The 27,312-nt window shown below is 38.8% G+C and overlaps 1 long non-coding RNA gene across 1 annotated transcript in view; it reads right to left on the bottom strand.

Moving 5' to 3' along the window:
- The window catches only part of LOC309872671, a 141,721-nt gene extending 129,496 nt beyond the window's left edge, over window positions 1-12,225 (bottom strand). The window contains exon 1 of the long non-coding RNA XR_014316048.1: window positions 12,134-12,225. This is a non-coding gene — a long non-coding RNA (uncharacterized lncRNA). The remainder of the gene's footprint in view (window positions 1-12,133) is intronic.
- Between the last annotated feature and the right edge of the window lie 15,087 nt (window positions 12,226-27,312).

Consider the following 27,312-nt stretch of genomic DNA (forward strand, 5'->3'; position numbering starts at 1 on the left):
GCATGTTTAGGTGAGGAAATTGGGAGTATTGCTCAGGACATGATAAGTCTGGGGCATTTTTTTTAGCTATCTAAATACAAGCATCGGTATGAGGAGTAGGGTCACCAGATTTAGCAAGTAAAACACAGATATCCAGTTTAAATCTGAATTTAAGAAGAAAAAAAAAACTTTTTTTTTTTTTAAGATTTTATTTATTTGACAGAGATCACAAGTAGGCAGAGAGGCAGGCAGAGAGAGCGGGGGAAGCAGGCTCCCCGCTGAGCAGAGAGCTCGATATGGGGCTCGATCCCAGGACCCTGGGATCATGACCTGAGCCAAAGGCAGAGGCTTTAACGCACTGAGCCACCCAGGCGCCCAGAAAAAAAACAAAAAAAAAAAAAAAAGAAAAAGAAAAAAACAACTTTTAATACCTATGTCCAAATATTGTATTTACTCATGCTAAAATGTTATTTATTGTTCATCTGAAATTCAAATTTAACTGGATGTCCTGTATCTTATCTGAAATGCTGGTCAAGAAGGCATTAGAGTTTCAAGTATGGAGTTTCAGGAAGTTCTTGATGGGGATATAGGTATAGATATAGGAATCATCATTTAGAGAGACAGTATTTAAAAACTAAGATCTCTAGAGCAAGATGAAAGTTAAGAATATGCTTTGGGCCACATTCATAAATGAACAGAACAGTGCGGTTATCAGACTTTAAACCATTTCAGTCTTCATTAGGCTTTGGACCTAAGCCACAGAATTATCCGCATCTGAACCTCTCAAAAGCAGACAGAGGCCAGGGGGAAAGCTCCATTTCTTTCAAGGTGTCTCTAATAACCCTTCTTCCCATACATTATCCTTTCTATCACATCATGAGGCTCTGTAAGAGACAGTGACAAACAGGCAGACTTCTCAGTGTCAAGATTTGATGGGAAGAATCTCACACACACCATCCTAGGTCACCATAGTAACAAAGGTTCTGAAATCATTTAATCTACTTTCAGATTCCATCTCCAAGGTGAGCAAAACCAATGTAAGAGAAGAAATATTAGGCCAGTAAGGCCAGGGGAATATTTAAGTTTTAATGCCAGTGTTTTGAACTTTAAGACACAGAGCATGAAGGTTTGTGTGGCTCTCCATCTTATTTCACTTAGAAATACTTTGGGTTTCTAAATGGAAAAACAGAGGATCACCTGGAAATTAATGGGCAGTCAATGTGGAATAAATGAGGCAGATTAGCTGGTAACCTGGCTATAGGAATGCAGAGCATTATCCCTATAAAGAGAGGCCAAGAGTGCCTGGGTGTTTCACCAGCCTTCCACACCCTTCCTCTCATTCCTCCCTCAGAAGTCACTTCAACGTCCAGCTGGATGCCTCCTCTTGTCCTTGCATAAGCTCATCAGAGTGGCAGAACACAGAGCTCATGGAGGAACCTGCCTTTGCTGCTGGACAAATCAGCATATGTGTTTTGGTTCTGCTTTTCCTAATTGTGTAACACCTGGCATATAAGAATCTTGTGTGGATTAAGTGAGATAAGCATGTTGATCTTCTAGCAGAGAAACTGCCACATGAAGAATGCTCAATAAAGGTCACCTGGGTGGATTAAGTCTCTGCCTTCAACTCAGGTCATGATCTCAGGGTCCTGGGATCAAGCCCTGCATTGGGCTCTCTGCTCAGCAGGGAGCCTGCTTCCCCCCCCCCACCCCTTGGCCTGCTGCTCTGCCTACCTGATCTCTCTCTCTCTCTCTCTCTCTCTCTCTGTGTGTGTGTGTGTGTGTGTGTAAAATAAATAAATAAAATCTTAAAAAAAAAAGAATGCTAAATAAATGTTTGCTATCATTCTTACAATCATTAATGCTATAGAGGCAGTAAACACTCGTATCTGTGAGTGAAAAACAGCACAATAGTATTGAAAGCATGACAAAATGGAAAGAGAAGAAACAACAAGAAAGTTATCACCCAAGTCCTCTATATTTCATTTTCTCCCGAGTTGCCTGCTTTGTACTACATGGTGAATTCCTCTTTAATGGAGCGACTGTGGTGGTAAACCACTGCTGCCACTCAGGGCCTAGGCCATGGCTTCAGGAATGTTCCACTATTCTTCACATGGGTTTCACTGAACATAGTCCCCAGGCACTGTAACACTAACATGAATTTGGGAAATTAATTTACAGAAAGAAATACAGTTAATGGGGAAAAAAAATGTATATAAACCTTAAGCAGGGAGATTTCAAGTCACCGTTAAAACCATCACCAAAACCTGCTTTCATCATGAGAAGATAACATTTGGGGGTAGAGTGGGGCTTGGAAGCAAAGACTCTCTGTACTCCAGAGTTTAGGCTTCCCTAGTCTCAGTGGGTATCTTCTCAACAGTCAGAAGAAAAGGCTTAAAGAAAAGGCTTTGGGACTTTCCCACACCCCTTCTTGCACTGTTACCTGGCCTGGGACACAGTGTCATTCCTGCCCCCTGCCCCTGTCCTTTCTTCTTTACCACCAGCAACTGTCTACACCGCTTCCCACCTCGCCACACACTGAAATGCTGCAAACCTGCCCACCTGCAAAATGGCGATACTATATTTCTTCCTGACTGTATCACCTGGGTCAAGTTCACGAGCTGCTCATCTGATGAATAATCACTCTAGACTACAGAAGAAGAAGGAAACCAAATTCTTTCATACTACCTATCGATAGGAACACATGATGATATTTCTTTTTAGGGAGGCATGATAGATATGAATTAGTCCACATGACAAAAGTTAAACGTGTATGCAGAAAAATAATCACTTGAAATACTAGGTTGAACTATATGAAATTGCTGCTATTTGACTATTTTTCTCACACAGTTCAACCTAATAGACACATTACATTATTTTACAACGTGCATATTGCCTCTGGAGGAAAGAAAGTGGAACACTGAACCAGTATTTACCATCACAAAAAGACACTGGAGGCAATCAGTGTGATTCAGAGGAGCTCAAAAGTTCTCCAAACACTTTCTCAATATTCAGAATGAAGAGACCTGAGCAAACACCACATCCCCATTTTGCAGGTGTGAAGTTTAAAGGACCACTATTAATAAATTCACTAAACATAATGTAAATCGACAGCCAACATGTTTCTCATCGTTTAGTGCTAGTTCTTGGCCCAAAAATATATAAGATAAAAACAGGCACCCTGTTGCAGAGAAAGAAAAATTGTGAAAGTAAAGGTAAGGTGCCCAAGCACTCAGAGGACAGAAGGAGGGGTGCTGACTCAGTAAACACACACACAGGGAAGTCAGTAATTGCAATCACTCACTCAAACAATGGGCTCACTCTAAGCTTAGAAATCAGACAATTCACCTCAGTTCTCTCACCAGATTCAAAGGATGTGTTCCTAAGCACCACTTCTTGTATGTCACTTTCTCTCCCTTCAAAAACTGTTCTTGGTGGATAGATCTCAGCTCTGTTATATAAGAAAAGACTCCCGAGGACTGCTTTGAGGCAGGAAGAAAAGAAAATCAATAAGTCACCATGGAACAGAAAACCAGGAGGCTCAGTTCAAAGAGACAACCTAAAGAGTCCTTTTCCTTACTCATGAGGATGGCCAAAACGCTTATGTACCTACCACCTGTGGGCCAGTCATTAGATGATTTACACTCATTCAAAATCTCAAGATTCAATCAGTATATTTCTATAAAATATTTCAGTTTCTTAAAACATAGTCCCAACCATTATCCTGTCACCCCATGAAACAGGAAGGAAAATAATGTTCTCCCTATGAATAGGTAAGAAAGGTGGCAATTTTTCTGCTGATAAGGAAACCAAGGCTCATGTGCTTACCCAAGACCTCACAGGCATTCCGAGAACCACGACCAGAATCTAGGCCTTCTGACCGTTCCACTTCAGAAATAACATGCTTTGGATCAAGAGACTAGCATCCGAGTGTCAGGTCCAGAACCCATTTCTCTGTATTCAACTGAGTCTCCATTTTGTTGGCTGTGAAATGTGAACAACTGGGTCTATTTCATGGGGTCAGAGGCTGTGCTTAATTACTGTTGGTTCTGTTTCCCCTGCTTCCCCAAGAGGGAGGAGGCTACGATGGAAAAGTAGAGTGAGGCAGGGAAGAAAAGAATTTTGCAGGTCCATGTCTGAAATTACAAGAACGCCTTTTGAAGCTCTGGACCTCCTTCACAGTGTTGTTACCCAAATCACTTAGAACAGTGGTTTCAGTCTGAAGCTGACATCCTTCAGGTTGTCCATTTTCTCCATTACACATGAGTAATGTGCTTTAACCTAGGGATTACATATACTCTAAAACCTAATTAAAAATGAAGATTATAGTGGTGATGCAACATGGGGGCTTAAGTTGGTAGGAGAAGAATCAATGAAACAAGATGGGATTGGGAGGGAGACAAACCATAAGTGACTCTTAATCTCACAAAACAAACTGAGGGTTGCTGGGGGGAGGGGTTTGGGAGAAGGGGGTGGGATTATGGACATTGGGGAGGGTATGTGCTTGGGTGAGTGCTGTGAAGTGTGTAAACCTGGTGATTCACAGACCTGTACCCCTGGGGATAAAAATATATGTTTATAAAAAATAAAAAATTAATTTAAAAAATGAAGATTATAACCCACTCTCCTTATCCAATGAAAACAAAATACAAAAGAAGTTGCCCTAGAGGTTAATACAAAAAAAAAAAAAAAAAAAAAAAGAATTTATTATCTTGATTCTTTTACCTTTCTAAAACATTTCAGTTCAAACCTAAATTGAATACTGGATTAGCTTTAATGAGGGATGATAATTTCTCAAAAAATATAATGTTGCCATATCTGAACTATCTTATTTATAGAGAGAATCAAAGGAACAAAAGCCCTAAAACAGCAGATTACCTCAAAGAATTTTCTTGCCAGGAAGACTGGAATATGGGTGAGGTCATATAATTTTAGAAAATACAAACTACTACTTCATGAACATACACATCTTCGAGGATGGTAAACACAGCAAGCTACCAATTTGGTACAAATTAATTCACCAGCTAGTTGTCACCTACATTCTAAGTGGGACATTAAGAGAGTGGGACTTGGAAATAATCATCCTAACAATAAATAACAATTTTTATGTGACAACACTGAATTCAAAGGAAATATTCATTTCTCAGTTCTTTGGGACAGCATGAAATTCTGAGGGAAAGGAAGAGAGATCACCAACACAAACATATCCCCATTACCTTTTGCATGGATTGGACACTGTATTAAAATGTGCAGGATGTTAACTGCTTTTTAAAATTTTATAAAATATATCTATTAATTTTTTCATTCAATAAATGTTTTGAGCACCAACTATTTGCCATGCACAATGCAAAAGCTTAGGAAGGAAAACAAGCTAATTCCTAGCTACCATTCCCAAATAGTTTAAAATACAATGATACATAAACTTGTTTCAAAATAAGTTTCTATTCTCTGAACCACAGACAGAAGAGGCCTTAAGGAATCACCAAATGAACATTAAAAATTAATTGTAATCACCTCAAACTATCAGGCATTAGTTGAATGGAATATAGTACATATCTTAATGGAATATGATGAAATAATTTAAAAATAATGTTTTGAGTTTTAAGAACATAAGAAATTGTTCACAATATATATATTTTTAATTAATTTATTTATTTTCAGCATAACAGTATTATTATTTTTGCACCACACCCAGTGCTCAATGCAATTCGTGCCCTCTCTAATACCCACCACCTGGTTCCCCCAACCTCCCACCCCCCGCCGCTTCAAACCCCTCAGATTGTTTTTCAGAGTCCATAGTCTCTCATAGTTCACCTCCCCTTCCAATTTCCCCCAACTCCCTTCTCCTCTCTAACTCCCCTTGTCCTCCATACTATTTGTTATGCTCCACAAATAAGTGAAACCATATGATAATTGACTCTCTCTGCTTGACTTATTTCACTCAGCGTAATCTCTTCTAGTCCTGTCCATGCTGCTACAAAAGTCAGGTATTCATCCTTTCTGATGGAGGCATAATACTCCATAGTGTATATGGACCACATCTTCCTTATCCATCTGTCTATTGAAGGGCATCTTGGTTCTTTCCACAGTTTGTTCACAATATATTAAATGAAACATCAGGTTTAATATACAGTATCTCTTATATCACTTAGAAGCTTAAAATAACAAAATGGTATATTTCATAATCATTTGGTCGGCTAAGGAGGCCTTCTGTTGCAGTCTTCTGGGATCACTGATGGAGGAATGCCATGAAATGGAGCTACAGGCTCACCTGGGACCTGGCTTATATGGGACATTTCGATGACTGGACTTCCCTATAAACGTGGTCTTATATTCTCATGAAGGTTAGACCAGGTGACTATCAAGCCTTCCACTTGTATCAGGCTTCTTGGTGTCCCACTGGTTGATAAAAGTCACTGGGCTAATCCCAAAGTCAATGTGAAAGGGATAGGCATACATAGAGGGATGACTCCTCAGCAACCATATACAATCCACTTATACGTCATTATGATCACATTCTAACACACATACATTTCATACACAGAGTCTGAAGGAGTTCGAATAAAATTTTCTGTGGATATGGCCCCATCCAACAACATGGAATTAGCTCAACCATTAATATATCTGAATGATACATATTTCATAGCAAACATACCACTTAGAGACAATGTCGTCCTTCTCTCCCTCAATCTTTTGAAAGAAATTTGCAACACCCCCATGGCTCTTTTCTTACAACTTTGCTAAATATCACCCATCCATTTAGTTTTGAAGGTTTGAAAATTACACGAGTCATGCGTTATTCATCAAAGATTATAGTAATATTAGAATGCCTTCAGGCAGTGATTTAAATATACACACATACTTGTAGCCAAATCAAGTTATACTTAAGAGGGCCACCTCATTCTTTAGTAACACTCCCACAACTAAAGCTACTGTGCTTTCTGTCTTCTGATTGTCGTCACCCTTTTTGTGGTCAGTCACTTCCTTTGTTCCAAAGCCTCACCTCACTAGGCCAGCCCAGGCTTATATCTTCTTTTTTTGCAGCTTGTTCAGTCACCTGGTTTGTATTGTTCTTCAGTGGCTTATCTTGTATACATGAAGGCCCTGCATGACCACTGTGATTACTTGAATATTTGAAACTTCTCAGAAGCTCTGACCTCTGTGTGTGGTACTTGAACACAAGCTTTGATTATCTAAGTGCCTTGAAATTTCAATTAGTTGAGCCTTTGGATTTTCAGAGGTAAGGAGCAATCCCAGTTTCCATCTTTTCCTGAGCAGCAGGAGAGACGGGTCTATGCAGATCTCCTGCTTAAGAGCAGTCCTCATTTTTCCTATGCAGTGACACCACTTTTTGGTAAGAGAACTTCCTTTCAAGTAGAAATTTTAGCAGGTGCACCTCACTTTGGAAATTTGTGAAGGCCATTTGGTGAGAAGGCATTTTAGTAAATGAAGAAACATCTCTGCAGGGGTAGATTTTGCTCATCACAAATAGAACAAACTCATTTGGAAGACCCCTTCTCCTCCCCTTCTATCCTCTTCCTGAGTATCCTTTCTATCATCTGGAGAGGAAAGAGGGTAGCTTTGTTGGAGACAAGACTTACACAGTAACATCTCCTGGAGCCAGAAGGGAGGCAGGCAGCTCCGGGTACATTATGGAGATGTAAGGAAATGGAGTTGTTTCAAAAGCAGTAAAAGTTCCCTTTATATAGTCTCCTCTTTTTTACAACAGTTGTTTAAGTCTGAGGATTTCCTAGCTTTTTGCAGATGATAAAATGGATGGAATATTTACCTACTAAAGTGCATGCTATTAAACAAGCAATTTTATTTTGAAAAAAAGGTGCATCATCACTTTCTTCCACCAGCATCCAAAGTGGGATTGACAAGCCTTTTCTTTTTTCATACTCTCTCTCTCTCTCTCTTTTTTTTTTTTTTCCATCTCTGCCACTCCTTCAGGGTTCAGTGTCCATGTTTGTGCCCCGACACTGCCAGAGGGGCATGGTGCTGATCTCATCATCGTGGTGCTGATCTTATCATTATGGTGTTGCTCCCCAGTTGTTTGCCTGCCTTATCGTGATCCTCTTCCTATAGGACTCGAATGGCGAGGAGACGGCTTGCATTCAAAGCCTGGCTCCACCACTTCTTAGGTGGGCAAACTTCAGCAAGTTATTTGACTTGCGTGTGCTTGGATTTGTTTCAATCTATGATCAAACCTACCTCATAAGTTTGTTGAGAGATTAAATGAGTTGACACATCAAAAGCACTTTGAACACCATTTATCACATTATGAGCACTCAGTGAATGTCATCATTATATCTGTATTCATTTCTTAAACCATTTGAGAGTGGCGTCCATGTCTAACATCTCCCCTACAGTATCTGACTGAGAGGAGCTTATTGCCTCCATGACTAAGGATGCTTGGACCAACCTAAGAAATGAAAAAATAGATCTATAAAAGGAACTAAAGATGCCTTAAAGAAATTAATGCTGCCAAATTGTATAGAATCCTGGAAACTAAAAGGGAATTAGAGACAGTCCAACCTAATGCCTATCAAAGTTGGAAATATCGATCAGAATAACCTGGAGAGATTAAACTTGCATTCTGTCCCCACTAACAACTTACATACATACACCATCAACTCTTCCACCTCCACCCTACCTGGAATCCACCAAACCTCAACCCCAGATTCTGTTAAGATTCATTGAAACCCTATGTGTAGTTTGAAAAAAGCAACGAGATTATCTGAGATATTTCCACCCACTCCTTGCCCACTGGAGTCTACATACCCTAACTTTCTTGGTTTGTGGAGGAGAAAAATGATACCAGAAGAGGAACCATGACTTTACCAAAAACATGCTTCTAGTTATTGTGGACTAGGGCTTCCCTGGCTCTTTCCCCACAGCTGCTGGCTTAGGGTATCCAGCTTCTTATGATCAACACTTGCCCCTAAGTAAAATAATTTCTGGCAGTCCTTAGGGGATATCCTACGCATGCTCAAAATCAAATTGTCCTAACAGCTACTGAGTGGTGTCTCTGTTCCTCTTCTTCATTCTTGGTCAGCTCTTTGAATTACTAACTCATGTTCCAGGTAATGCTGGGCCCATGGCACCTACAGGTCCTTTGGCACGTTTTAGTCCCCACTGCTGCTTCTGCTGAGCATGCATGCTGCCACTCCCATGGGTGCTGCTATCTTCCACTTGGCACCACTGCCTATCCCTGGGCACTGTACCCCCACCAATGCTTGGGACGTTTATATGGCATCAGAAGTATGTGCTGTGTAGTACGTCTTGTCACACAGAAGACCAAAGTAGTGCAACTTGTGTCGCAGTCTGCCCCAGATTGCAGAATAACTCTTCCTTCCCCATTCTTGCTTATGGCTCCTGTTTTCCACCCTTATGTCTCTTGCTCGACTTGTGTGTGAAAATGAATAGATAAAAAATACAGTAGAGAATACAGACAACTAAGAATCAGAGGTTCTAACCACCCTACTTTACTGCCTATGGCAAGATAGTTTGCAAGCTGACTAAAATTTTACGTACAAATGTTGCATGTATGTGCATTTTTCTTTCTGGTTAGAAGTATGAGATACTGAAAGGGCCAAAGGAGGCCATAACTTTAAGTTGAGGTTTCCTTTACATAGCCCTATAGTCTCTTATGAAAACAGACACTTGCTACATCCACCCCTCTGGGTCACCACACCTGCCAACACATGTCTGAACCTCAGTAATGGATGCAGCGCTCAGGCTTCCACTCTATCAGCTTTAAGTAGCACAATCAGGACCATGTGTTTAGCTAGGCTGAGCTGATTGAAGCAACAATATCACATGCCTCTCATTTTCCTAACTGAAGTCTTTCTGGATAATGGAGGACCCTGTGAAATTGGGGGGCTGGAGCTAGGTAAACTGAAAGAATCCAATCCATGAGAATGTCAAGAAAGGCGATAAGCCCAGTTTGGTGGAAGCCACCTCTCTGGAGCTGACGACAAGTGTATCCCTCCCCACCTGTGTCTGCTCAGGCAGCCCCATGGGGTGGTTTAGCACGCTGCAGCTGTGCAGATTTCCATCTCTGATAAAACTTTGCCTGAGAGCTATTTGCTGATGATTGTCAACAATCAAATGAATTATAGATGATGTTGGTAAACAAAATGCTGCCTTGATGAATGATGAGTTGGCTCTATTCTGACACGACTGCTAAGTCATTCAAAGCGCTGATTAAACCCATTACTGTAAAATAATCACCATCCATTACCTTTAATGTCGTGAACTGACAACCTAGTTAAGGCAGCTGATGGTGTCAGCAAAGTGATTTGTTGTACTGCATGTCCATCGACAATAAATCACTCCGATAAATCAATGAACAGTAGCAATAAAACAATATATTTTCATATTTCTTGACATTCAATTACAGAGTGTGTATACTGACTTATTCTTAAACACAAACACCAATATGGAAGGATTCAGCATTCACCAGCAATGAACACAGGATTAATTCTATTTTAGCCTAGACTGGAGGCGGCTTGTATAATTGTGTGTGTGTGTTGGTGTGTGTGTGTGTGTGTGTGTGTGTGTGTGCCTTCTTCAGCTACTTACAAATAGTTGCTGCTGCCAAGATAACACATTATAGAAGCGTAATGATGATACTAAAGATGTTTCTGGTCCTTAACTTAGATAAGGAAAGGCAGTAACACAGAATAAGAACCAATGGACAAAGAATTAAGAGACCCAAGAGCACATTTTAAACCAGCTGTTTGACCTTGCACAAGTCACTTAACCTTTCTGGGATTTAGTTTCTTCAACTTTAAAGTAGGGATGATACCTGTCTACTTTAGAGAGTGATTTTATCAACCAAATGATGAGGTGACATACAGAAGAATCCTTTGCAAAAATGGAACACCTTCTTCAAAATTTAGTTTTCATTTTCCTTATTCGGAAGCCACTGTTAACTTTAAAACTGTCAACTTATATTTTGAGGGCTCTTTCCAGGTCTAGAGGTCTTGTATGCAATTAAATCTTTGCTAACTCGATTTTTAATATAGTAATACTTTACATACTTAATCTTTATTTATTCACTGACATTATCGAGCACTTAATTTTTGCCAAGCGATGTCCTGGATCTGAAGAGGACAGTAATGGAAAAAAAAAAAAGTTCAACATTTAATGATGGAAATGGAAAAGACGAAAATAACAGAACTTGCATTAAAAAAATCATTATACAAAAGTCAATTCCCCCCAAACCCCAAACCTATTTTATTTTAGCCATTATGGTAGAAATTTTGAAAATGATAATGCATACTTCTGAGTCTTCAACTGAGTTTCACAAATATTTTTCAGTCAACTCTTAGATACAAGGGGCTGCACAGATTAAGCAACATACATGATTTAGACTCTCACAGGACCTTCTTTCTAGTTGAGAGGAAAAACACGTATACTAATAATGACAATAGGAGACAAAATTTGTGGAGAACAGTCAAAACAGTAACCACTAATCTTCTTTAGGATTAGAAGAGAAATTACATCTGATTGGGCAAATAAAGAGAAGCACTAAGGTAGGACTGGTGCTCAAGATGGTTCTATAAGAAGCAATAAAATTTAAATAAGTTGAGCAATCTGATGAGGGCTGGAGGAATGGATCGTTATAAGAAAGAAGTTTTTAATGGACAGATAAACAAAGGCTAGTGTAAGGTTGGGAGAACACAAAGAGATATGGAAGTTGGTGAGTTCCCCTACTTTGGTTATGCATCAGTTTAGAGAGGCTAGGTTGTGTTGTGGTTACAAATTAACCCCCAGAATCCCAGTAGCTCAAGAACACACCAACACACGGAAGGTTTATTTCTTGCTCACAATGCATTTTGCAGCTGCATGATCTGAAACGTGCAGCTTTCTTTGTTGCTTCAGGAGAATAAAGCAGCATGGAGAATTCATGCCTGTTCCTCTGTGCTCTGGCACAGAAGAGAACCATGTCTTTTCTGCTAACAGCCAATTAACCAGAACTAGCCATATGTCCTACTTAACGGCAAAGAGCTGAGAAGTGTAGAGAGGGTTAGATTCTTTGGTGAGCATTACTATCTGCGTCATGGCTGGACTATAAAACATGCACAATCAAAAGCAAAAAATGAGAAATATCAATCACTTCTAGCCATGATAAATAATTTGCACTTACCTTGATAGGAATTGGCATGTCCACTGAAAGTGTTTGATCAGAGGAATGATCTGATTGGGTTTGATTAAATTCGGTTGTAATCCTGAAGGTAGTGATCTGGAGAGAGAGAGAGAGAGAGAGAGAGAGAGAATTAAAGCTTTAATTTGGTGCCATAGCCGTGAAAATGGAAAGAAGAGAACATACATAATGAAGTTATGATAGTAAAACCTATTTGACTTGGCCATTAATTGAATGTGGGACCTGAGAAGTGTGGAGGAAAAGAAAAGAAAAAGGAGAGATCCAGTGACTTGAATAAAGCTAATGTCATTGCACAAGTAGTCTAGAAAAGAACACAATTAGAGATGCCCTGTCTAGGAACTAAAGGTTATCATTATGAGAGTCACAGTGTTGAACTGAAGAACAACCACTACAGCAGAAGCCAGAAAAGTGAGTCGGGTCTAGTGTACCTTCTCATCCATTCAAAAACTGCTTAGATTTCTAATTGGCGACTCTTCTATTTCTTTACCAATATCGTGGTCACACAAATCTTCACTAAAAGACACCATGTGTCTTATACATCAGCAAGCACAGTGTTTTTACAAATTTAACATGTCTCACTACCCATGAATAATTACTGTTAATAATGGTAAATACAAGTCTGAAGTTTTTATTTATAGCATAATGGAATCAGGGTGCTTCTGTTCTGCCTCTTACAGTAACTAGATATCAGAACTCAAGGGAATTACTTCATGACTCTGTATTTCAATTTCCTCGTGGGATATGTGCTGTTTACTAAAAAGCCGTCTTCTCCATGAGGTCTTTTCTGGTCATTCCACCTAAATATCAATGGTCACCCTCCTACCAATATTGCATATACTATATACATATTTTTTATACTGAAATATGCCCTATGTTTTTCTTTTCAGTCTTGTGAATAGTCTGTCTCCCCCAGTAGAATGCAAGCTCCATAAAAATGGAGATATTTGTCTATTTTGGTCATAAATACACAGTACACAGAGGGCTGTCTATAAATGTATAATAAGAAGAGTATCATTACCACAAAAAAGCTTGTAATTGGACTTGGCAGCAAACTAAATTTAGCCTGTTGTACTAGGTTTTTTGGGGACTCAAATAAGGTGTATTCTTTTGACCCTAAAATTATTTCTACATGATCATTGTTAATATATGCTTAATATTCCAATATAGATGTTCCTCAAATTTAACTTGCCACTTCCTGTATCTTCATTAATCAAATTGTCATCTTACTATGAACCATACTATAATAAATACCATCAAACATATAATTTTGCATTCTTCTCACATCATTTATTTTATTCCTAAAAGAGGAATGCTTAGGTAAAAGCATATAAATATTTTTCGATTTAAGTGGTTTTTTTTGTCAAATTGTCTTCCAGAAAAGCATTATTATTTTATATTCACCTTAAATAGAGAAAGCCTCACAATGATGAATGGCCCCTTAGGTTGATGCTGGTTTCAAATGTTATCTTAATGACCTCTGTTTGAAGGTGCTAGGCAACTTACTGAACCCCTCAAGGTCTTAATTTCCACATCTGAAAAATAGGTAACCTAATGATATTTATTTCATAGAGTTATTCTGAAGATTAAATGTGAAAATATACAGAGAAATGTAAAATGGGGCCTGATACATATAGTATGTATTAAATAAAATTTAGCCATTGTTATTTCAGTGTATAAGAAAGTCTCTTCCCCCCCCCCAAAAAAAAAGAAAGTCTCTTCCCCATACCCTTATCAACATTGGATGTTTCTATTTTATTATCCCAAAGCTAAAACATCTTTATATTATTCATCAAATTAGCATTTATTTGATCATTAGTAAGGATGAACATGCTTTCTGATGGTTATTTCATTTCTCTATTGGGGCTGTCATCTCGTACTGACCTGTAAAATTTATTTCAGTATTAAGAAAGTTAAACCTTTATCTGTCAAATGTATTATAAATGCTTTTCCAGATTGTGATGTGCCTTTTAGTTGGGTCTACGGGTTTAATTGCCTTACTAAATCTAACATTTTTTTGTTATCAAATCTATCAATATTTTCCTTTTTGAGTTTCATGTTGAGGGTATGCCTAGGCAGTTCTCCTTAACCAAGTGTAATTATTCACTTATTTCTTCAAGTCCTCTCAAGCTTCTGTTATTTATATTTAAAATTTCAGTCCATCTGGAATTTATTTTGGTTTAAGGCATGCAGTAAGCATCTAGATTTTTTTCACATGCTAATTCAATTCGCTCTGTTGTCTGCTCATAATTTCTGTTCTTTTTTTTTTTTCTTTCTGATAAGCTAAGGCATAACCAAAGGTACCAAGAGTAAAAGGTTAACGATATTAATTATATCCACATCATTATTTTATGCAACAGTCTAATTCATAGACTCTGACCTGACTTCTCTAAACTTGTTAGTAAAATTTATTAAGGTAACAACTTCCCCATGTAACAAGTAGTTTCCTAATGGTTTTCCCCTTTTTGATTCTGCCAAAACTGGTCTTTAGGCTGAATTTGCTATAATACCAACAATACTATAATCATTACCTTTTCAGAAGTGGGCACTGATATTTCATGTAGGAATGTTGATGTCTTTGGAGAAAGTTGCAGAGAATTCTTAAATCTGTAAGAGACTACCTTGTAGATACTTGTTTTAGGGGACTTTGCTTTGTAAAGTCAATTTTACCTACCTTTCTCCCATTAACTCAAAGAGATAATATCTCTTAAATATCTCTCTAATAGAAGTCAGAATTTGATCTTTCAAAACATAATTGATTTTATTGATTTTTTTGTCTTCCAGCCTACAGAGTCAATTTTTCCCAAAGAGTCCTCCAAATTTATTAGTTTTGGCAATTTATCTGAAATAAAACAAGCAGGCTTACTTAAGACCTCTTTCAGGCTGTGGTTCTTTGGGCTCGCTAAGTATAAGATTTTTCTCCCTATGAATAGGATCTTAGGGGAGCAGGATTGTAATACAGAATTACTGAGAGTTATTATCTATCTATCTAGTTATTATCTATCTAATGGCCTTACATCCATTCCCCCATCCCAGGCCTTTAAGTCAGTCTCCGGAATGTCTTCCGCCGGCTCATAAAAGCAAGTGCTCCTGACAAGATGGCCCAGGAGGCTAAGGTCAGGGTCCTCTTTTCCTAACCCTCTCACTCTCTCTCTCTAGAGGTTCTGTTCTTGTTTCACCTCATCTACTTGATTTCAAACTCTGCATTCCCTATTTTGAGTCTCCAGTGTAGTGGGAAAGGTCTATTTCTATTTTATTATCTCAAAGGTCCCTTTATTTTCATGTGTTCTTTTGCATTTGTTCTTACCACTTTCAGTTTAGCCTTGTTCACCCACAGTCCCTTCTGTCTTTCAGGAAGAATCAGACATTTCTGGGGTATAGGAGTTACTGTCTAGTGTGGGTTTTAAGCGCATGATGATCATCTTACACAGGGACCATGACAAGGTTTACAATTCACGTTTTACCAAACATAACCACCTGTCTTTTCATCATCCTTATTCCCTCCTCTACCCTTATATTCATTATTCCCCACTCCTAAAACAACTAACCTTTCTCCTGTTGTCTAACCCTTTAGGCCCTCCTTAAATCCGTGAAGCCTCTTCAAACTGTTATTGTCTTTTACTTTCCTTCTCTTTGGGACTTCATATCGCCTGTACAATATGTATTCACCAACTTGTATGTATATATTTTCTTGTCCAATTCCCAGGTCTGGGTCTTGCTTCTTCAGTTGGGTTATGGTCCCCTTAAGTACGGAAACTAGAATGTTGTATAACCCCCACAACGCTTAGCTTCGTGTCAAAGGTACAGTAAGAGCTCAGTAGATGTCATTTGGTGTATGAGCATCTCCTTTCCCACTACACTGTAGCCTAATGAAACATGGGGTTGCCTATTCTGATTAGAATTAACTCAAGGAGGAGAAATGTCCAATGTGTTTTTTGTTCATAATGTTGTCTTCCACAAAACTTGTGCTTTTTCTTCATCTTCTTCCAGCCTTTCTCCCAACTGTACAGATGACTGTACAGTTCATCAACTGTACAGTAGCTAGCATCTATTTATGTTACTAGAAATACTGACTGGAAATATTCATTAGTTGCATTTTAATATAAGGCTTTAAAATAAACATTGCAAGGGCGCCTGGGTGGCTCAGTTGGTTAAGCGGCTGCCTTCGGCTCAGGTCGTGACGCCAGGGTCCTGGCATCCTGCTCCATGGGGAGCCTGCCTCCCCCCGCCGCCCTGCACTTGCTGCTCTCTGCCTGCTTGTATTTTCTCTCTCTCTGTCAACTAAATAAATAAAATCTTTTAAAAAAAATCAACATTTCACAGTTTTAGGATATTTTATCCATCAATCCTTAAAAAATAGAAAAGGGAAATATTTTCATATTCTTAATATGTTGATGAGAAAATGGAGATAGAGTAATTTCAAGTAGCTTCTTTAAGTGCATACATGCTAGCTTCTTCACCACCCCAGGTGAAACCCAAACCATTCATCTGACCTAAAACCAAGAGTCTCCAGAATGAAACCAGTGCTGATTCCGCTAAGCTTCCTCAATTACTTTTAGGCCAAATTTCAATTAAAATCCATCTCACTTGAAAATGTGTATAAACATTAGAGAGTAGCAATGTCTCAAAACTTATCATTTAAGACATTATTAATGTCTCAAATCTTAACCATTCCTCTATGTTGCTTTTGTAAAAAAAATAGAATTCTAGACTTCAAGGCTATGATTTGTCCATCTATTTTACCCTGCAAACCAGCTATTCCCTTAATTGAACCAATCTTTATAAAACACTTTCATTTTTCTGTCAGAGGTATTTCAGTGCCTTTTACTGAATTGGATATGAGGATTGTGTCTGAAATTAGTTAAGGAGATAGAGTGGCAAGCATACTACGGCTACTTGCAAAATGCAATTAAGCCCTGGGATGGCGGCCAAGAGTCCTGGCAGGCAGAGACTTGAAACCAGGGAAGGATTATACTGGAGCCATATTCGTACCATCTAAACGCCGTTTCAACTTTCTCCTTTCAGCCATACTGGTTGTCCTGGCAGGGACGTGATACTTCCAACACAAGAACAAGGGCCAAAGAGAATTTATCATCAGACTGAATTTGTTTGTGTTTGAATTAGTCAGAGATCTGGCCGTGAGAAATTATTTCCTTTACACCTTTGCTGTTGTTCCAGATGTTCTGGGGCTTGTGGGGCGTTATGCTGCTGATTCAGCCCTGGCCCTCACACTAGGAAATGATAGCCAACCAACCTTTGGAAGTCCATCCCAAGTCAACTGTTAATAGGTTTGTATGTGTTCCAGACACCAGGGCTTTGGGAATGAAACACTTAGACATTACACCGAGAGAGAAATGAGCATTTAAATTCCTTTTCATAGTAAGGGAATTGGAACACCATAGTATAAAATGTGGTGGTTGTTTGTAGGAGGAAATCCGTTTTTTTCCAAGTATCTGCTCCACTTTTACCTGTAATTCTGTATTAGGTAGAGTAGAAAATATCATTCACTTCAGACTCTTATCAAAAGCAAATTCTCTTAAAATGGGGGTTACGGCTAGACCAACAGGTCAGTGTGGACAAGCAGGAGAGATTGTGTTGGCTTGAATGAGGTAAATATGCAAAGGAGAGGTTATACAGGCTGAGGCAAATCTTACTCTGAAAAAGTAGCTACTTTTTCCAGAGTGTAAAGGGTTAACATGTAACATCTTGAGACATATATAAATATTGCTAAGCCAATATTCCTCAAAAATTGGTGTCTCAAGTAGTTCACTAAATGTGAATGAATTTACCAAGTTAGTAAATGCAACAAATGCATTTACCAAGTTAGTAAATGCAATAAATCAGAGAAGCAACTCAAAGAATACCTCTAATAATTGAATTAACTATTTTAAAATTCTCTCCCTAAAGATATTTGTTTCCTTCAGGTTACTCTGTAAATGTGTACTATTTTTATTTTATTTTACTTATTATTATTATTTTACTATCCACATCTGCATTTGCAGGATGCTAGAGTTACATTTGTACCTTTGCTCTGAGTGCTGGATATAGTAGAGTAAAAAAAAAAAAAAATCAGCATTTACTTATATAAGATAAATAAGTTCTAGATATCTACTACAAAGCATAACACCCATAGCTACAATACTGTATTTTACTTAGAATTTGTTAAGAATGTAGATCTTATGACATTGTGTTCTACTACTATGACAATGACTACTGCTACTACTACTACTGGGAAAGGGATGAAACTTTTGGAGCTGATAAATATGTTTGCATCTTGATAGTGATGATGGTTTCATGGGTGTATACTTATCCCCAAACCCATCCAATTGTACACATTAAATTGTGTATAATTTAATACACAAATTATTTCCCAATGTAATAACACATAACACCAACCCAGAAAAAAATCCCACAGAAATTTCTCAGTAATTCCCAACTTGGGATAAAAGAATGGTAATCAAACCACTTTATATGTCAAACATATTTCAATAAAGCGGTTTTTAAAAGATTCGTCATTCTGCATTCTTCCTGTGCTGCAGAATCTTGCAGTACTGCAGAACTGGGAGGGGACGAGTAACACCAAATTTAGAGCTCTCAAAGGAATTAGTTACATGGAAATAAAGATACCGTTAAACACCTAGTATAACAATCTGCTAACACTTTCTGTGACTTGGAGCAGCTCTGTTTTCTCCCTTTAACCATCTGACTTCTAAGTCATGTGATCAACACAAGCAGAACCTGAGAGGAGGGAAAAAATCACCACTTATCCTCCTCCATCTCTACCCTTTTCTGTCCCAAGCACCCACACCACAGGCCACCACCATAGGAAAAAGGGGCAAAGAGGAGATCATTTAAGTGGGGCCTTATTTAAAGGCGAAGCATGGAAAGAAATCCGGTGGTCCATTGACTTCCTGCTCAGAACTGAAGGCCTTTTTGCAGCCTTTTCTTTTCTTTCCTAGCTGATACCCCTTTTCCCTCCATTGTCTTCAGAAACATTCCTCCATTTCAGTGAGTCATATGGAAAGGGACAAATGGAATGAGATGCAATAAACAACAGATTAAGTTTCAGTCCTTCAACCCATTTGCACTGGAAACCGGGATGCCGCCATCACCACCTAGAAAACTGGTGTGCTCATTTCACCTGGAGGGACTCTAGGCCGACGCTGTCCTGCTCTCTGGCTGTGCCTCCACTCATAGCACTCCAATGGGATTGAAGAGGTTCACAAAGAGGATGTTTGATTACCACACTTTTATCCCTAGTGAAGAATTGCTGAGAAATTTCTATGGTACTTTTTCCTAGGTTGATGTTTTGTGTTAGTACAATGGCAAATTATTTACCTATTGAATTTTGAAAAATGCTGCAGGTGCCTGAAATCTCATCATCAGACATTTTTCCTTCATGTTAAATATTACTATCTTTCCTTAAAATGAAACACCAATAGTATGGATCCAAAAAAATCAGTCCCATTTCCCTCTCCCCAGCCCTTGAGAGCTGCAGGTCCTGTATGCCACCACCAACTGAATAATGCCCGGCCCCCACCAAATGCCCGTGAACTAATCCTGAGAAAAGATATATGTTACCTCATCTGTCAAAAGGGACTTTTGATTAACTGAAGAACTTGATGTGGGAAAATTATCTTGGATTAACCAGGTAGGCCCAATGTAATCACAAGGGTCCTTATCAGAGAGAGTTATAAGAGTCAGATACAAACATTGGAAGATGCTACAATCCTGATTGTGAAGACAGAAGAAGAGAACACGCAAATGAATGCAGGCAGCATGCAAAAACTGGAAAAGACGAGGAAAAAGATTTTTCTCCTAGAGAATCTAGAAGAAATGCAGCCCTGCTGAAACCATGATTTTAGGACTTCTGAACTCTAGAGCTGTAGGATTATACATTTATTTTGTTTTAAGCCACAAAATTTGTGGTAAGTAGTGGCAGCAGCCATAGGAAACTAATACAGCCACTCAGTTTATACTTTTTAATTTAATTTTTAATAATGACAAGGTTGTTCCTTGTCATTATTTTTAATTAGAGTAACTTCATTTGAATTATTCATATTAACACCATTATCCCATAACTAGCCGGTGCTACTCCTAAAGCTGGAGATTAGGACAAGTGGGTCAAAACTCTGGCTCTAGAACAAGACATATCTGGGTTTTAATCCCTTCTTTGAAATATTATAGATCTGTGACCTTGAACAAGATACTCTATAACTCTGATACTAGCTTCTCATCTATAATAACACTATATTAATTTCATAAGGCCAATGAGAGAGTAAATAAGATAATTTATAGTGAGCACTTAACAGAAGTTGCTATATAGCAGGTAGTCGACGACTGGTAGCAATTTTTGTTTTAGAAGGGATGATTCAATCAACTAAAAGGTTTAGCACAGAGATAAAGAAGAAGTGCAATCCAAGTTAGGCCTTGAAGATTTAGGTAAATTTGCGTAGAGCCTTTCAAAAGTGAAGGTATCACACTGGGAATTACAGGCTTTGGGACAGCAACTTGAGTTTGCTGCTTATTAGCCAGGTCATTTCAGGCAAGTTATTTCACTTCTCTGACCCCCAATTTCTTCAGCTACAATTTGTAAAACAATACCCTCCTCAAAGGATCATTTTAAAAATTAAATGAGGATTGGGGCGCCTGGGTGGCTCAGTGGGTTAAGCCTCTGCCTTCCACTCAGGTCATGATCTCACGGTCCTGGGATCAAGTCCCGCATCGGGCTCTCTGCTCATCAGGGAGCCTGCTTCCCCTCTCCCCGCTGCCTGCCTCTCTGCCTACTTGTAATATCTCACTCTCAGTCAGATGAATAAATAAAATCTAAAAAAAAAAAAAATAAAAAAAAATAATTAAATAGGCTTAAGGATATGAAGCCTTGAGAAAAGCTCAGCACAGAATACAGCCAATGCAGTTAGGAATGCAGCAGAGACCAAGTTGTAGGGCATGTTTGAAAAGAGCCAACAGAGGGTAGAACCAATAGACTGAAGGACAAGAGGCGACAACACTTGAGGATAGATTGGAACCAGATTATAGGGAGTCCTAGAGTCCTAGCTAGGATATCCTGGCCCAAAGCAGTTAAAGTTATTTTTGTAATAAAAGCTATCAAATATAAGGCACAGAAGGTTTTATGTGACACTATAAATTTCCATCATTTTGCCCATAATGCAAATAATACAGGACCTTATAGAGAGGCACTCAGGTAATTTTATAGGCCAATGTTTTCAAAGTTTCAATGTTTCTTATCATGCATTACGTGCATTTTCTTTCTTTCTTTCTTTTTTTTTTTTTTAAGATTTTTATTTATTTATTTATTTATTTGACAGACAGAGCGAGAATGCAAGAGAAGGAATACAAGCAGGGGGAGTGGGAGAGGAAGAAGCAGGCTTCCCTCCTATCCAGGAGCCTGACTCAGGCCTCGATCCCAGGACCCTGGGATCATGACCTGAGCCGAAGGCAGATGCTTAATGACTGAGCCACCCAGGTGCCTTTTTACGTGCATTTTCTTAGGATGCAATACATGCATTGCAACATATTACATTGTAAAAAGTGAAATAGTGCAGAATCCCAACATATAAATCACAAAATAAATTTAAATATAAATTTATATTTAAACATAAACTTATATTTATAAATTTTTACTATGTTTCAAATTTAAACATATAGATTAGGAAGGTATCTGTTGACTACCTACCATTTAAACAGGGATAAAATAATGAGCAAAGGCTTCAGTCACTGTGTTTATGTGTATATGTTAAGTATGGAGACTGGTCTCATCAGAGAGATAGACATGAGTGCCTGTATATATACTTTATATCATATAATATATAATCACATGATACATTTGCATATTTTATACATGCTATGATAGGGAAGTATTAAAGGTTGTGATAACATATTCTAGCAAAACTTCATAAAGTCTGCTATGAAATTGTGTCCCCTAGAATTTATATGTGGAAGATCTAATACCACCCTGTGTGACGGTATTTGCAAGTAGGGCTGTGGCAGGTAATTAACTTTAGATGAGGTCATGCCAGGGTGGCTCTCATGATGGAATTAGTATAAGAAGAGATATCAGAGAGCTTGCTCTCTCTTCCTGCTATGTGTGAGCACGGTGGAAAGGTGACCATCTGCAAAGCTAGGTAGAGAAGCTTCACCAAAAACTGACCATGATGACACCCTTATCTTGGACTTCTTTGGAAATTCCACAACCGTGAGAAAATATCTAGTTAAAGCCACCCAGTTTATGGTATTTTGTTATGGCAGCCAAAAAATACTAATAGTCTAGAGACTGTGTATCCTTGACATCCTTTCCTCTCTCTCTCTCTCCCCTGTTGGGTAAACTCTGAAGGAAGGGCAGGAGTCACTCCATCTACAGGCTCTGGAATGGGCCCCTGATTATGGTAAGCCAGTTCAAGGCAAACTCCCCTCCATCCTGGAACACCTGACTTCCTAGCATGTCACCTCCTCGTCATTCACTGACTTCACACACTCTTGGTGATCATAATTCTCATCACTTAGCTCGCTCCCTACGTATGTTGTTAAATGATGAGCATGATATCATCTCCTTGATTGTGTAAGAACCATTTCTTCTCCTACTCTCTACAAAGTACATACTGTGGTCGGTATGTACCTTTTGACTTGACTAACATGACTAAGTATATGAGGAGCTTCTCCGCCGAGCTGGAATGTGGGAGAGTGGGTATGGCATGAAATAACAAATGTTGCCAGGAGAATCAAGGAGGGCTGGGAAAGTAAGAGCAACAAGAGCAGAAACAACAGTAACAAAAAGAAGGAAAAGAAGAGGCCACTCAGCAGCTAGAAAGAGAGACCCCATCCTGAGTTAAACTGGACATGGGTTTCTAAAGTCCACAGAGTCAGAGCAGCCTCCAGAGAAAGGTCATTTGCTGCCACAGAGTTGATTTGATGTCTCTGAACCAAAAGAAGAGTAAGTGCTTCAGACAAAAGAAAGCAAGTTAGTGCTACTGCCTCCAGGTTTATGATCTGTTACTTTTGCCAGGCACAAAGCCTACAGATGATGTCCCCACCTGGTCTATAACTAAAGCCTCCTCATAGTCTCTCACCCTCTCTTCTCCAAGTCATTCTCCACAGAGCAGCCAAAATGACATTTATAAACATAAACTGAATCACCTCCTCTTTAAAGCCAATCTGTGCTTCCTTTGGGTTTAGAATAAAACTCAAGCCCTTCACTATGGCTTACAAGGTACTAAACAGTCTGATTCCTGCCCACCACTCCCAGCCCATATGCTTGCCATCCTCACTCACAAAATTCATCTGCCATACTGGCCTTGCTTCCATTGTTAATCACGCCACTTCATCCTCACCTTTGGTCCCTGTGAAGGCCAAATGCTGGGCCAGCAATGCTCTTCTTTCACATCTTCAACTGCCTGCCTCTTTCTCATGTGTCAGATTTCAAGCATGAACATCATCTTCTACAGGAGGTCTTTCAATATGTATGCTGTCATATAATGCTTTATTTTCCTCTATAGCACTATGTAAACCAACACTGCAACAGGTAGATTTTCCCATGAGGGTCATGGTTTGTTCTTTTGTTCATCACTATATTAACAATACCCAAGCCATTGTCCTTTATATAGCAGCCTTTTAATTATTTGTTGGATGGATAGATGGCTGAATGGATGGATGGATGGATGGATGGGTGGTCGAATGGTGCATATTAGGCTGGTATCCCTGGGGAGAAAGATATGTGAACCAGACAGCAATTTTAACAGGAGTCATTTTTTTAAATTAAAGTTTAAGCCCTTCAGGAAATTAAAATCTGCCTTTATTTGGCCAAATGCAGAGTTCCCAAACACTTCTTTTCCATGCTTTCCCTTTTTCCTGGAATCTTATGGTACTAGGAGTATGTACACTATCCTTAGCCTTGTTAAAAAAAAATCTTGTTTTCTTAATTTACATGATTTTGTCTATAACCTCTAGACCTTTGCCCAAACATCCAGTAGGTCTTTAATAAGTACTTGTTGAATAAACAAGAATATAAATCCTTGAGGACAATAATCATGCCAAACGCCTCTTAGGCATTTTTAAAAATTAAGCAACATGTCAAGGAATGAATTGACATTAATGGATTTAGACACCAACGTGTAGAAAAAAATAAACACATTAAAATCTTTCTGAAATCTAGGATATATATTTTTGCTTCTTATATATAGACACTGAACACAATCTGACATTTTCTTGATGTTTCAGGGTTACTAATATGAACATCAATTATTGTTTGCTTCTTCCTCTGAGAATGTAGTTTGGTCTGACATTTGCAGGAAAGGAAGGAGGCATATAAGCAAAAGCAGTCTCTTACAGCTCCCCTCAGCCATCTATGCCAAATGGCCTGAAGCATGCAAGACAGAAATTCTAAGACAACCAAACAAACGTCTTCCATGGGAAAGAGAAATGGATCCAAATGCAATCTCTCTCAAGACAGTAACAGGCATCTCATTTCTAGTGTAGGATGGCTCTCACATTTTCTCTTTCACCATATATGCACTTAAGAAAATAAGTTGCCAATTCTATCTTTGGGGCTTCCCACTTTAAATGTTTTGAATTATTCTGAGAAAGTGTGATTAAAAAGGGTACTGTATTTAGAGTCAGAGCTGAGGCTGAATCTCAGTTCTGCCACTTCTAACCATGCAAGGGGGATGTGGGGATCGAATTATATAAGGTATATGTCATACTTCACACAGTATCTGACACACAAATAAATAACTGTTTCATGGGATTTTCTCATCCCCTCCAGTAAGTCATCTGCCCCCAATGACCTAACTGCCCTGTGATGTTCAGTCTCTATCCACATGCCTGGGGAAGGTACTCAGATTCCTTTCCTCTACCTTCTGCCATCCATCAACAACAGTCCTTCGGAAAGAAGCTAATTGGTTTATCCAAAGGTACTGGGTTCTGAAAATTAATTACATGTTTTTCTTTCCAGGGGCATTTGCATTTGGAAAGAGGACAATGAATTCATCCACAGCAGTGGCTTTTAAATAACAGAATAGCAGGCATCAATAGAGTCAAACTGGATGTCGAGTCTGTTGAGGGTATGGGTTTGCCCATCGCTCTTCAAATCTCACCACCTGGGTAATCTATCTTTGCCTTCATGCAGGGCAAAGCCTCGCACCAGATATTTTAATGCACATATTTAAAATCAGTGTGCTGATATGCTTGATATTTCAGATTTATATGAAAACTTTCTTCTTCAAATGTAATATGGTGTAGCATAGCCCATACATTTTCTACCTGGAAAATAAGGTAACCGCTGTGTCTTTATATGGCTGCATCTCATTCTGACTTACTGAACGATTTTGACTTTTCATGGAGTGGGTTTTAATGAAGCCACTTTAAGCCTTTTTTAGATTTGAAATGATAAAAGCATTGGCAGGACTTGTAAGAGATAGCACAGGGTCGCTGTACAGACATCTTTAACAGTGGAACCCTGCCCCTATCCAAAGAGAGCACTTTGCTACTTATCAAGATTTAGGGGAGAAACTGAAGTGCAAGCATGATGCAGTTTTGAAAGATCCCATCAAAAGTAGACATTTCCACACCTACTGGAAATAGGCATCATTTTATCTCAAAGTCTGCAGGTGGAGTATTTTCCACTTCTGTGACCATTAAGGTAGGATTCCAGAGTGGACGCTGACTTGCAGGTCCTAAGGTTCTTTGTAACCAGAGGGAAAAAAAAACTCTCTCAGATAAACTAGTAGTAGCTCAGATGATTCATTTATGTGGTGATTTCATATAATACATAATTAGAAACAAAAGCATTAATTGCAATCTCAAGAAATAAATATATATTCTAGGGTGAAAAGGCAGGTGGGTTAATTTGTTTGGCTGCCTGTTACTACTGCTTGTAAGTTTATATGCAGAGTCACTAAAACTATGTATTGTGGCTTTGTATTACATACAAGCCCAACTTCATAAATATTTTCCTAAGCACTGAAGCAGAAATCAAGGAATACACCATTTCTTTAGGAAAGTGATGTGGTTGACACCTTCTAAAATGGGTCCAAATGACCCTCACCTCCTAGTATTCATGTGCTTATATAGTCCCTCTCCCTCTGTATGGCTTCAACCAAAGAGAATATGGAAAAAGTGATGGGATGTCACTGCTGAAATTAGGTTATAAAGACTATGACCCTCTTTTGCTTTCTTCCCCTTCCCCTTCTTCTTCCTCTGTGTGTGTGTGTGTGTGTGTGTGTGTCTGTGTGTGTCTGTTTCCTCTCCTTTCCACCTTCCTCTCTTCCCTCCTGTTTTCTAGGATAAGGCCAGGTACCATACCATGTTGTGAGTTCCCCTATAGAGAAACCCACATGATGAGGAACTGAGTACCCAGTTTCTGAGTAATAACAAGTGAGGAATTTAGTCTTTTAGTCCAACAGCCCATGAGGAACTGAATCCTATCAAAACCCACATGTTAAAAGCAGATCCTCCAATAGCTGAGCCTTCAAATGAGACCATACCCCAGCTAACACTTTTACTGCAGTTGTGATACAGACCTTGAGGCAGGTGACTCAGCTAAGCCACACCAGATTCCTGATCCACAGAAACCGAGATAAAATGTTGTCCTAAACCACTAGGCTTTGGGGTAACATATTATGCTACAATAGATACCTGAATCAAAAACATTTAAATATGTAATATTATATTCTGTAATAGAAGAGTAGATAAATAAAGTATGGTAAATTCATATAAGGTTGAAGACCATTTGGTCATATGGAAATAACGTCTAAATGGCTACATATATTACCTCCAAAGAAGACTAAATCAATTTCCCCAGAAGGCTAAGAGATAAAGAAACCAGAGCTTAAGGCCAACATGTAGAAATTATGGAACACTTTACCAAAAGGCATGGGAACATCCCAATTTTAGTTTTAAGGAATTCTGTTCTTTATCAGCCAGTGCCCAGGGAAGTAAACAGAAACTATGCTGGAGAAAGAGATTTAATCCAAAACATTAGTTAGAAAAGTAGTGGAAGTTCTTGGGGAACAAAAGAGGAAGGGTGACACTAACTATGTATCAAGAAGCTTCTAGTGTTCTTGCAAGAACCCAAGGGGCTACACTTGCTGCTGGTGCCACTGAAGGTACTAAACAAGAATGTGACCCTACTGCTAGCTCTTATGCCTAAG

This window comes from Mustela nivalis (assembly GCF_964662115.1).
Source record: "Mustela nivalis genome assembly, chromosome: 8".
NCBI classification, from domain to species: domain Eukaryota; kingdom Metazoa; phylum Chordata; class Mammalia; order Carnivora; family Mustelidae; genus Mustela; species Mustela nivalis.